This window comes from Orcinus orca, chromosome 11, assembly GCF_937001465.1.
Source record: "Orcinus orca chromosome 11, mOrcOrc1.1, whole genome shotgun sequence".
Classification (NCBI taxonomy): Eukaryota; Metazoa; Chordata; class Mammalia; order Artiodactyla; family Delphinidae; genus Orcinus; species Orcinus orca.
Window position 1 is genome coordinate 12,736,711 of NC_064569.1, and position 12,766 is coordinate 12,749,476.

General features: G+C 38.3%; 1 protein-coding gene across 2 annotated transcripts in view; it reads left to right on the top strand.

The window, feature by feature from the left end:
- Positions 1 to 12,766, top strand: part of DERA (deoxyribose-phosphate aldolase) — a 363,055-nt gene that overhangs the window by 55,688 nt on the left and 294,601 nt on the right. The window lies entirely within an intron of this gene.

Below are 12,766 nucleotides of genomic sequence, written 5' to 3' on the forward strand. Positions count from 1 at the left end.
TTATTTAAACATCTTTGTTATTGTTGTCGTGCCTGGTCCTTTGCTGTTAGGCTTTTTACTGTCAGCTCGTTATACTGTCCTTCCCTCACTCCTTTCCATCTGGGTACAGAAACGTGCACCATCTAACTTAGCGCTCCGGATAGTGGTTTTAACTGGATAGGGTGTGGAATGTGTTGCTGGTTCTCAGAATTATCTGACAGATGTTTTCTGATTACTTGTGTACTATCCCCTGAGTATGTGTACTATCAGGACTGGGGGTTGGATGTAAGGGAGGAGTAAGATTCTACACTGAAAATCACTCTAGGTGATTTTAATTCCACCCCTTCTTCCCCTGCCATCCCATAGTCCTAAGGAGAAGCACTAACTTGGAGCATCTTTTTTGTTTGTTTGTTTGTTTTTAATATACTTTTGGTTCTTTTTTTTTTTCTTTTTTTTTTGGCCCTGCCAAGTGGCATGCGGGATCTTAATTCCCCGACCAGGATTGAACCTGTGCCCCCTGCATTGGAAGTGTGGAATCTTAACCACTGGACTGCCAGGGGAGTCCCCCAAAGCTTCTCGTTCTTGATTCTACATAGTTTAGGTGCCGCGTAATCGAAGCATTGCTGGATTTACATATTGATTAATTAGTACAAATCATATCTCCCATGTGTTGCCATTTATTTAACCTGGCTCTGCAGTTAGCCGTGAACAGGAGGCTTAAGGAACAGTGTTACTATGGTGTGTTTAGCCAGAAAGACATCTACTTCTGTGCTCTTGGGCGGATGGTTCTCCTCTCCCTGGGAAGACTGTGCTCTGAGATGAAGAGAGCAGCTCTCCTGTGCTGTACCGGGAGGGGGGGGGTACCTAGCCAGCCAGATGGGTCAACTGTCATTGGAGTCACAGACCCAGAACATACCCAGAAGGGATACATTGTGGAGGAAGAAGGGGGGTCACTCTAGGAGACCCGAAATAGTTGGTCTGTGCAGGGTCTTTGCATTAGACAGAACTTGGTTGGAATCCTGGTGCTATCGTCAGTAGCTATTTGCTCTTAGACAAGTTACTTAACTTCTCTGTACCTTCTGTTCCTTCTCTGTAAAATAGGAATAGCGGTATCTACTTCATGGGGTCATAATAGGGATTAAATTAGATAATGTGCATAAATTGGTTATCCTGTTGCTTGGCCCAGATGAATCCCTCCTTGCCAACTGCGGTTTCTTCTCTTTCCCCCTCTTCCTCCTGATGAGGATAGTATGTTGTCAAGGGAAGTATCGATACAGCACATGCATTGAGTTAATGAGGAGGAACTCACACGGGTTTTAGTATTTATAATTTTGCCAATTTACACTGAGTCCTTGGGCAAATACTTCTCTCTGCCTCCATTTAAATCAGCTACCAGTGAGGGGATAAGACGTAAGGACTTCTGCAGTCTTTTAGAGCTACCACGGCCTGTGATTTTATATTTGGTGTTTTCATTGTCTGTGTATATTATTCCAAGGATAAGGACTTGTAATACGGTATTTTTTATGATGATATTGAAGTTGACACCTCAGTTGCGTTCCATAAGCAGTTCTTTGAAGAAAGAATTCACCAGAAGAGGTTCATCATCTTATAAACCTTATTGAGCAGGTTTTGAAAATTAAATGCATTCCATGTTCTGTAAATATACAAAGGTGTTCATTTTTCACTTTTTTATGACCTCTCTCTGTCTGCTGCATATATTTACCTAATACATTACCAGTGACATGGAAATGCTATCAGATTCAAGAATCTTCCAGGACCTTGAGCTTATTAGGACCTAGAACTGGCTTTACTAGTTTTTGGAAACCCATTCCACACTGGAGCACCAGCACACATGACTCCAGAGGTGGCTACTTCTGTGACATTTTTCCAGCATTGTGTGTTCAGAATCACAACTGGAAATACTGTTTGTCTTCTGTATCCAGAGCCTCACGTACTTTTTTTACCCCATTCAGTTCTTCAGCTTTGACTTGCTTTCCCACATTTGGTTTGTGGAGTACGTGTCTCATGACTCTCAGGAGCTTTAGGGTGAGAGAATGAGATATTCCAGCCAAAGCCACAGTATCTATCATTGTGTTGCATGCAAGTAGATCTTGAAAATCTTGACTCTGGGCAACAATTTATTTTTCTTATTCGCTTATTTTTACAAAAGAAGGGTGGTAGAAAGAACATCTCTTAAAAGAAGTTAGGATTTTTCTTTGTTTTGGAGAGCTGTTAATCATAGTATCTTATGAGAAAAGCAATCTCTAAATCTATAGACACTTTTTGGGGAGGAATCACATAACCCATAATCTCTGCTTTCTGTTTTGAGGGTTGTTTATAAAAGAAGAAATCTGGAGATACTTACGGTAGCTGTATGCTTTTATTTTATTATTATTTTTTTTGATGCTATGATTCTTCAGAACTTCAAATACTATTGACAAAAATGTGTGTGTTTTATCTCTTGCAGGTTACTTTACTACCTCGTGTTTTAGCTCATCTCTGTTTTAGTCTTACAAGATTAATTAGTTGCCTTAGTGGATGAAAACTGTTCGTGAACATTTTGTGGCTTTTTTAGATTGAAAGGTTGCTGTATAATTTTATATTAAGTGTTTGACTGTACATATAATTATCTTAAGAGTTATTTTCAGGCCACTCATGTGCAGTGTTGAACATCTTTCCGGTACTCAAAAAATAATTGCTTAGATATGTTCGTTAACAATTATTTTTTAAGTGCCTTTGAATAGCATGAAATGTAAAGGGAAATCTACTTTGTGGCTTTTAGATAGGAGATACTGTCTTTAAACACTTGGATTCTTACTCAGTTCATAATTCCTATACATGAAAGCTTCACTAACATAGTTTTCTATGTCTACAGCAGTGCTTTTCCCAGAAAACTTAACAAGTTGCCAGCAGCCACAAAATTAGGAATTTGTTTTCCTTTTAGGTGGGAGCTGGAAAGAAAGAGGATAATTTTAGGTAGAGAAACGTAGAATGCTTTAGATGAGAGTTGCTGCTAACACGGGGAGGCAGAAGGTAGAGCCAGTGGTCGCCCTGTTTTGGATGCTGTTTAAAACTGATGCAGCGTGAGCCCCTCCACCCCCTGGATCAGCATCGTCATGCACACCGGCCATTCCCAGAGTGGCTGAGTTCTCTGAGTCCTACCAGGGACCGCTCCACCAGCACAGCCCCACTTGTTGTTCCCACTGGCAGACAAGCTGAAGGTCAGGCTATGACCTCCGTTTCTCTTCCTCAGTGTAACACCAGTAGGAGGGATGAGACGGGACAGACAGGAGACCACACCTCTGCTGGTTGTGCCGTTGTATTGATTAAGCATCTACAATGTAATCCATCCTGGGTTTCTCGTGTACCCACTCTTACTACTCCTGAAAAACCTCGTTACAAGTCAAAACATTTATTATCAGGTTTTTTAATGTGACATCACTATGCCAGCCACTTCTCTGCTGTGTGTGTTTGGTTAAATTTTGCATTATTCTGACTAATTTGCAGTCGTGGTATTTGAATTCCATTTTCATTTGTCAGTCATCTTTTATAATAGCCTTCCAAATTATTATTTTTCTGGTACGTGAAAGAATTGTTCTTTTTTTTTTTAAGTGGAGAATTTTCTGTTTCTGTAATGTTTGAATTTTTAACAATGAATATGTACTATGAGTATGTGAGCAGAAAAATTAATAAATGCTCTAAGGAATATGTCATGATGTATGCAAAGACTTAACTATAAGGGTGTTTGCTGAAGTATTGTTTATAAGAGCAAAAAACCTGAAACCTTAAATATCCAATAATAGAAAGATGATTGAATACATTATTTACGACCATGCGATGGAAGATTGTACAGCCATTAAAAATTGTGCTACAGACCTGTATTTATTAATTTGGAAAGATGTCTATGATATATCAAAGGGAAAAAAAGCAGGTTATAAAATAATATATGCCACATATAATCACACATTTTTTTTTTTAACAAAACAGTAGGATGGTTGATAGTTTCAAAAGCCCTCCCATGAGAAAAATACCTGGATGCTAAATAAATTACAACAGCATTTGTTGTAACTTTTTAACTTTCGTTTTTGAATAATTTAAAACTTACAGAAAAGTTACAGAAATAGTACACAAAACTCCTGTTTACTCTTCACTCAGATTCCCCAATTATAAAATTCTACCCCGTTTATCTTTTTGCCTTCCCTCCCTCTCTCTGTGTGTAGGCAGATAGATATCAATAGATAGATAGATAGATTGATAGAGATTTAGATATAATTTTTCTTCGAATTATTTGAGATTAAGTTGCAGAGCTCTTGATCCATCACTATTAAATACTTCAGTGTGTATTTCCTAAAAACAGGGACGCTCTTATATGAAGCTGCAGTGCACCATCAAAGTCCGGAAATTAGCACTATCATACTACCATTAAATCCACAGACTTCGTTCAGGTTTTGCAGATTATCCTAGTAATGTTTTAATTAGGTCCAAATTCAATTGTTACATGTCTCTTTGGGCTTCTTCAGTCTGGAATAGTCCTCAATCTTTCCTTGTGTTTGAAGAATAGAGGTCTATTATTTTGTAAAGTGTACCTCAGTTCGGGTGTGTTGCATGAGTTCTCACGATTAGATTCAAGTTAGGTATTTTTGATAGGAATAACACTGAACTTTTGCTCTGTTCTTCCCAGTGCATTATTTCAGGAGTCCCAACATGTTGATTTGTCCCATTATTGATGATGTTACTTTTTTACTTGGCTAATATGGTTTCTGCCAAGTTTCTCCATTGTAAAATTAATAAGTATTTTGTATTTTAATAGGTAATTAACATCCATTATGAATGGAGATATTTTGAGACTATGTTAATATCCTGTTCCTTATCTAACTTTTACTCAGTTGTTTTAGTGTTCATTGATAATTCTTCAGTTATTACTCTGATAGTTGCCAAATGGTGATTTTCTAATTCCATCATTTCTTCTGTACTTACTAGTTAGCATTACCTTCTCCTCCCTCCCTTTCTTCCTCTCTGTAAGAACTCATGGATGCCTATTTTACTCAGTTGGTTATAATCCATTACTGTCACTATTTATTTTGGTACTCAAATTGTCCCAGATATGGGGAGTGGCAGCTGCTTCAGACTGGCTCCTCTGTCCTTTTGACATGTTTCCGTTTTTCTCTAAGACCTTCCTTGTAATTCTTATACAAGATATTTCCGGCTTATTTTCAGCTTTCTCTGCCCCAAGCTTGGAATCAGCCATTTTCCCAAGGAGCTCTGCTTCCTTTTATTAAAGACTGGTATTTAGAAACCAAGATCTGGGTGCCAGGTGTACTCATTGCTACAGGGTTGTTGTTTCTAGGCCTTCTCAGTGGAAAGCTCTACAAAATATGTGAATGTATACAATACACATAAAAACACGCATACATCTGTCTATCTATCTATCTGTCTTAGAAACATGAGTTCGCGCGGATAACTTCCATTACAAGCCAACAGCACATGGTTATTCTTGCCCTCTCCTTTTCTATATTTATGCCTCTTTTTCTTGTCAGTGAGAAATTTTCCTCCCATTTTCATCAGTATAGTTACTTATTTGCTCAATTCCCTTGTATGTAACAGTCTCTCGACCGTGCAGGCTGTCTCCCTGGCCCAGTACTGCGTACTCAGGCTGGCTGTGCTTACCAAGTTTTCCAGAATTCCCGACCCTCACTGGTAAGAGCGTCCCTCAATGTGTAGACAACACTTTGAGAATTTTTGAAGGAAGATGCTTTGAAAACTTGGAGGATTTTTAATTCTTTTGGGTAATGATTCCTAATGAGGAATTTTTTGGAAGGAGGATCTCTTAAACTTATTACTTCACTTGTAATTTCCTCCACATATGTAGTCCTGTAGCAATTATATAAACCTACATCCTGCTGCTGTCCTTTCCTGCAAATGAGGAGGAAACCCACCCATTAGGTTTTTCATTGTTTTGCTTATTCATATTGAAAGGAAAGTGAAAGTTGATTTGATTATGATTTGAGGTTGACAAGGTTACATTTAAGCCATCAAGTTGCTTTGATTTGCATATGGCATTTATCTAGTTTCCAGGGTGACTGTTACTGCAATGCCAGGTGTTCAAAGCTACCTGTGCTTCTTGTGGCTTCCATGGTTTGTGTTGGAGTGAAATGGTTTATTTATTTATTTTTTTTGTAAGTAAGATCTGTAAATTCTAAGTATATTTTTATAAGTATTAGGACAGTACTTGCTTTGATTTGTTTTTTAAAGTAATTTTTGGATTTCAGAAACTACATAAGGAAAAATATAGAAAACTAGTGGAATAATTAAATGCTTAGCAAATGCCTGGTACTCTTCTAGCTACATGTATTCTATTTAATCTTCCCCAAAATATGTGAGCAAACTGAAGCCCCCTAAGTAATTTAGGCTTAGAAAAATCGTAATTCCTACAAGTTTACATGACTAGCACGTAGCCAAAACTGTCTTATACCAGCAGTCTCTGCTATCCAAAGGAGCATGGGCGGCTCTGAGTTAAACAAAGCTAAAAGAAGTTTGTGATATGGTAAACTAGACTTCTGTTCTAGTGCCCCAAAGTGGTCGATCTTATGTTCTTTAGGAAACGTAGATCATGGTGTCCTCTGCTTTTGTCAGTCCCTTTGTGCTCTGAACGTGATAAGCACTCAGCAGAAACTGTAACAGCATCACCGCCACTACCAGCAGCAGGAGAACAAGTGACTGACGTTCCCTGATTGTTAACTAGGTGCTGGATACTGTCCTTAGAACTTTTAATGTATAGTAACCTATTTAATGCTCGAAATAACTCCACAAAATATGTGAACCTCTATTATCCCCATTTTATAGATGAGAAAACCAAGGCAACGGTTAAGTAATTTTGTGCAGATCAAACAACACATTAGTTTACAACTAGGATCTGAATCCAGGCCGTCGGAGCAGCCACACTGTTGCCCACTACACCATACTTCCCCAGTCTTCTGTATGTGTTATACTGGAGTCGTGGGTTAAAAACTAATGAAAACAATTCTGATTAAGCTGAAAAGGGATTCATTAGGAGGATGTAGAGTAGCTCACTGAATCAGTGGGAAGCCTGGAGAACCAGGCTTAGAAAACAAGCAGGACCATGAAAGAGTGGGGAGCTGAGAATAAGCCAGCTGTGCCACAGGAAGAGTCTGCTTACAGGGCCACTGCCGGTGTTGCTTCCACCGGCCAGCACGGGTACCATGCTGCTGGCTGGTGGCCACTGGACTCTTGGATCGGCTGCCATTGCTGTTGCTGCAGTACTGATGAAAACCCCTAACTGTTCTTCATCTTTGCATCACTCAGTAAGATTCAAAGGACCAAGGAGAAGCATTCATTTGATGGAGCCCAGGCAACGCTTTAAAAAGGCCAGACCTGGTGTGTGCTTCTTGATGTAATTGTCCTGGTATACTCTGGGCAGAATGGTAACAGAAACAAATAACAACTTTCCCAATGTTGATCTTTAAAGATTTAAGTTATTTGCTCAGAAAACCTTGATCCTGTTATGTGGTGAAATAGGTCAGTAAAATGATTTGAGGAGTTGGCAGTTAAAGAATCAGAAGGCACTAGTTCCATATTTGTTAAACCCAGTTAAGCTTCAAGTGACCATTTTTGGTTCATTCTGTTTGGATCATGGATTAAAAAGCGTAAACTCCAGGTGGCTGATAATTGAGTCATAAAATACATCTGTTTTTTCTGGTTAATTTTAACTGTAGGTGAAGAAATTCACTGGGTCAAAAGGTAATATGTTTCAGAAAAAGGCTGGTGGTAATTTTGTTCATAAACATGCTCAGGATCAATGTTTTAAGAATTTTGCTATACAGGCCAAAGTTCACTTTAACAAATGCTGTGATAAAATATTTTCAAGCCTTATCTGATGGCTCACTGGTTGTAAGCACTAATCCGTATAGCAAAATTTCGGTGCAGTACAAAGAGTTGGCTGGGTCAGGCCATGTAGCACGATCTGACTTTTATCACACAACACTTAGTGAAAACTCATTTTACTAGAATTCTGAGCTTGATGATTAAACTTTTTGAGTGCTTACAGTAAGACGGGCAATGTGTGAAGCACTATATATATATCTTCTCTTTTAATCCTCATATAACCCTATAAAGTAAATATTGTTATTGACTCTTTAAGGATGGAAGTGAGCTGAGAGAAATAACTTGCCTGAGGTCACACAGGAAGTGACGGAGTTGGGTTTTAAATCCACATTGGTTTCACTCTTAAGCTTGCTTTTGATGGCAACATTGTACTAGGAAGAAAAATCATTAATTAAATCATAAGTTAACTGCACATTAGCCTTCTGCTTTTTTAAAAAAATTTTAATTTTATTTATTTTTTTGTACAGCAGGTTCTTATTAGTCATCAATTTTATACATATCAAGTGTATACATGTCAGTCCCAATCGCCCAATTCATCACACCACCACCCCCATCCCCCTGCCGCTTTCCCCCCTTGGTGTCCATACGTTTGTTCTCTACATCTGTGTCTCAGTTTCTGCCCTGCAAACCGGTTCATCTGTACCATTTTTCTGCGTTCCACATATATGCGTTAATATACGATGTTTGTTTTTCTCTTTCTGGCTTACTTCACTCTGTATGACCGTCTCTAGATCCTTCCACGTCTCAACAAATGACCCTATTTCGTTCCTTTTTATGGCTGAGTAATATTCCATTGTATATATGTACTACTTCTGCTTTATCCATTCGTCTGTTGATGGGCATTTAGGTTGCTTCCATGACCTGGCTATTGTAAATAGTGCTGCAGTGAACATTGGGGTGCATGTGACTTTTTGAATTATGGTTTTCTCTGGGTATATGCCCAGTAGTGGGATTGCTGGATCATATGGTAATTCTATTTTTAGTTTTTTAAGGAAGCTCCATACTGTTCTCCATAGTGGCTGTATCAGTTTACATTCCCACCAACAGTGCAAGAGGGTTCCCTTTTCTCCATACACTCTCCAGAATTTGTTGTTTGTAGATTTTCTGGTGAAGTCCATTCTAACTGGTGTGAGGTAGTAGTAGTTTTGATTATCATTTCTTTAATAATTAGAGATGTTGAGCAGCTTTTCATGTGCTTCTTGGCCATCTGTATGTCTTCTTTGGAGAAGTGTCTATTTAGATCTTCTGCCCATTTTTGGATTGGGTTGTTTGTTTTTTTAATATTGAGCTGCATGAGCTGTTTATATATTTTGGAGATTAATCCTTTGTTGATTCATTTGCAAATATTTTCTCCCATTCTGAGTGTTGTCTTTTCATCATGTTTATGGTTTCCTTTGCTGCGCAAAAGCTTTTAAGTTTCATTAGGTCCCATTTGTTTATTTTTGTTTTTATTTCCATTACTCTAGCAGGTGGATCAAAAAAGATCTTGCTGTGATTAATGTGAAAGAGTGTTCTTCGGGGTTCCCTGGTGGCGCAGTGGTTGAGAGTCCGCCTGCCGATGCAGGGGACACGGGTTCGTGCCCCAGTCCGAGAAGATCCCACATGCCGCGGAGCGGCTAGGTCCGTGAGCCATGGCCACTGAGCCTGCGCGTCCGGAGCCTGTGCTCCGCAACGGGAGAGTCCACAACAGTGAAAGGCCCACGCACCCCCCAAAAAAAGAGTGTTCTTCCTATATTTTCCTCTAAGAGTTTTATAGTGTCTGGTCTTACATTTAGGTCTCTAATCCATTATTATTTTTGTGTGTGGTGTTAGGGAGTGTTCTAATTTCATTCTTTTACATGTAGCTGTCCAGTTTTCCCAGCGCCACTTATTGAAGAGACTGTCTTTTCTCCATTGTATATCCTTGTATATCCTTGTATATCCTTGGCTCCTTTGTCATAGATTAGTTGACCATAAGTGGATTTACCTCTGGGCTTTCTATCTTGTTCCATTGATCTATGTTTCTGTTTTTGTGCCAGTACCGTGTCGTTTTGATTACTGTAGCTTTGTAGTATAGTCTGAAGTCGGGGGTCTGATTCCTCCAAGTCTGTTTTTTTCCCTCAAGACTGCTTTGGCTATTCGGGGTCTTTTGTGTCTCCATACAAATTTTAAGATTTTTTGTTCTAGTTCCTTAAAAAAATGCCATTGGTAATTTGATAGGGATTGCATTGAATCTGTAAATTGCTTTGGGTAGTATAGTCATTTTCGCAATATTGATTCTTCCAATCCAAGAACATGGTATATCTCTCCATTTGTTGGTATCATCTTTAATTTCTTTCATCAGTGTCTTAAAATTTTTGTACCTACAGGTCTTTTGTCTCCTTAGGTAGGTTTCTTCCTAGGTATTTTATTCTTTTTGTTGCCATGGTAAATGGGAGTGTTTCCTTAATTTCTCTTTCATATTTTTCGTCATTAGTGTATAGGAATGCAAGAGATTTCTGTGCATTAATTTTGTATCCTGCAACTTTGCCAAATTCATCGATTAGCTCTAGTATTTTTCTGGTAGCATCCTCTATGTATAGTATCATGTCATCTGCAGTGACAGTTTTCCTTCTTCTTTTCCAATATGTATTCCTTTTATTTCTTTTTCTTCTCTGATTGCCGTGGCTAGGACTTCCAAAACTATGTTGAATAATAGTCATGAGAGTGGAAATTCTTGTCTTGTTCCTGATCTTAGAGGAGATGCTTTCAGTTTTTCACCATTGAGAATGATGTTGGCTGTGGGTTTGTCGTATATGGCCTTTATTATGTTGAGGTAGGTTCCCTCTATGCCCACTTTTCTGGAGAGTTTTTATCATAAATGGGTGTTGAATTTTGTCAAAAGCTTTCTCTGAATCTATTGAGATGATCATATGGTTTTTCTCCTTCAATTTGTTAATATGGTGTATCACATTGATTGATTTGTGTATATTGAAGAATCCTTGCATTCCTGGGATAAAACCCACTTGATCATGGTGTATGATCCTTTTAATGTGTTGTTGGATTCTGCTTGCTAGTATTTTGTTGAGAATTTTTGCATCTATATTCATCACTGATACTGGTCTGTAATTTTCTTTCTTTGTAGTATCTTTGTCTGGTTTTGGTATCAGGGTGATGGTGTCCTCATAGAATGAGTTTGGGAGTGTTCCTTCCTCTGCAGTTTTTTGGAAGAGTTTGAGAAGGATGGGTGTTAGTGCTTCTCTAGATGTTTGATAGAATTCACCTGTGAAGCCATCTGGTCCTGGACTTTTGTTTGTTGGAAGATTTTTAATCACAGTTTCAATTTCAGTGCTTGTGATTGGTCTGTTCATATTTTCTATTTCTTCCTGGTTCAGCCTTGGAAGGTTGTACCTTTCTAAGAATTTGTCCGTTTCTTCCAGGTTGTCCATTTTATTGGCATAGAGTTGCTTGTAGTAGTCTCTTAGGATGCTTTGTATTTCTGTGGTGTCTGTTGTAACTTCTCCTTTTTCATTTCTAATTTATCAATTTGAGTCCTCTCCCTCTTTTTCTTGATGAGCCTGGCTAATGGTTTATCAATTTTGTTTATCTTCTCAAAGAACCAGCTTTTAGTTTTATTGATCTTTGCTATTATTTTCTTTGTTTCTATTTCATTTTTTTCTGCTCTCATCTGTATGATTTCTTTCTTTTTGCTAACTTTGGGTTTTGTGTTTTCTTCTTTCTCTAGTTCCTTTAGGTGTAAGTTTAGATTGTTTATTTGAGATTTTTCTTGTTTCTTGAGGTAGGCTTTTATAGCTATAAAGTTTCCTCTTAGAACTGCTTTTGCTGCATCCCATAGGCTTTGGGTCACCGAGTTTTCATTGTCATTTGTTTCTAGTTATTTTTTGATTTCCTTGAATTTTTTTTTTTTTTCTTTTGGCCACACAGCACAGCATGTGGGATCTTAGTTCCCCGACCAGGGATCAAACCCCTGTCCCCTGCCGTGGAAGCACAGAGGCTTACCATTTGACCACCAGTGAAGTCCCTAGCCTTCTTGAATTTTTAGATCAAGAGATTTCCTTGTCATTAGTTCTTAGTGGACAACTTTCTCTTTTTAGATTTGGTAACTCAATAAATGTCATTCCATCCAAGATTCATGCTCTGAGTTAAAAGAATATAAATTGTTATTGCCACATATTCTTTGGCTGTTTATACCATTTTCACATGTTGTCATATTGGATGTGTGGGTAAGACGATTTTGTCATAGTTTATGTGGGATGCACAGGGTAAGGTGGGAGGTGTGGCGTCTCAGATGGTCTCTAATACTCAAAACTATTGATTATTAGGGATTTGTGAAACTCTTCAATTCTTTCTTAAAAAGCCTGTGGGTACCTCTTGGAGGCAACGAACACTGGACTTTACTGTGCATCTTGTAATAGAATCCTTGCCTTTATTTGTGTTCAGTTTTCACTGTCGAGGTTCAGGTTAAGTTCAAGTTTTCTAGGATTGAGAAGACAAGTTTTGTTTATCTTATTATAACTTTCATGGTTACTGAGTTTGCTGACTTGAGACTAATTTTTTTTTTTTTTTAAATCCAGCTGCTTTCAGAGTCCTAATGGAGTTCTAGAAAGCCAAATGTGCTGTTGGGGTCAGAGGTTAATAGATTCAAAGCTGCATCTCTGAATCCTCTACAGCTGGATTTGTGTACATATATCCATCACTACCTGGCTCAACACTTTTTAGTCCGATATATAGACACATACCCTGGCAGATAGTGGGGCAAGCTCTTATGTCTTTATTACCATTAGCAGAACTCTCAGGAAAGGCCTGCTTTATATTCCAACAAGAGAACTTATTTTGTGTGAATGTGAGAATTAATAAGGACCTGAGGATTTTTTTCTTCAGTTTGCAAAGTAGCATACCCCTGTGT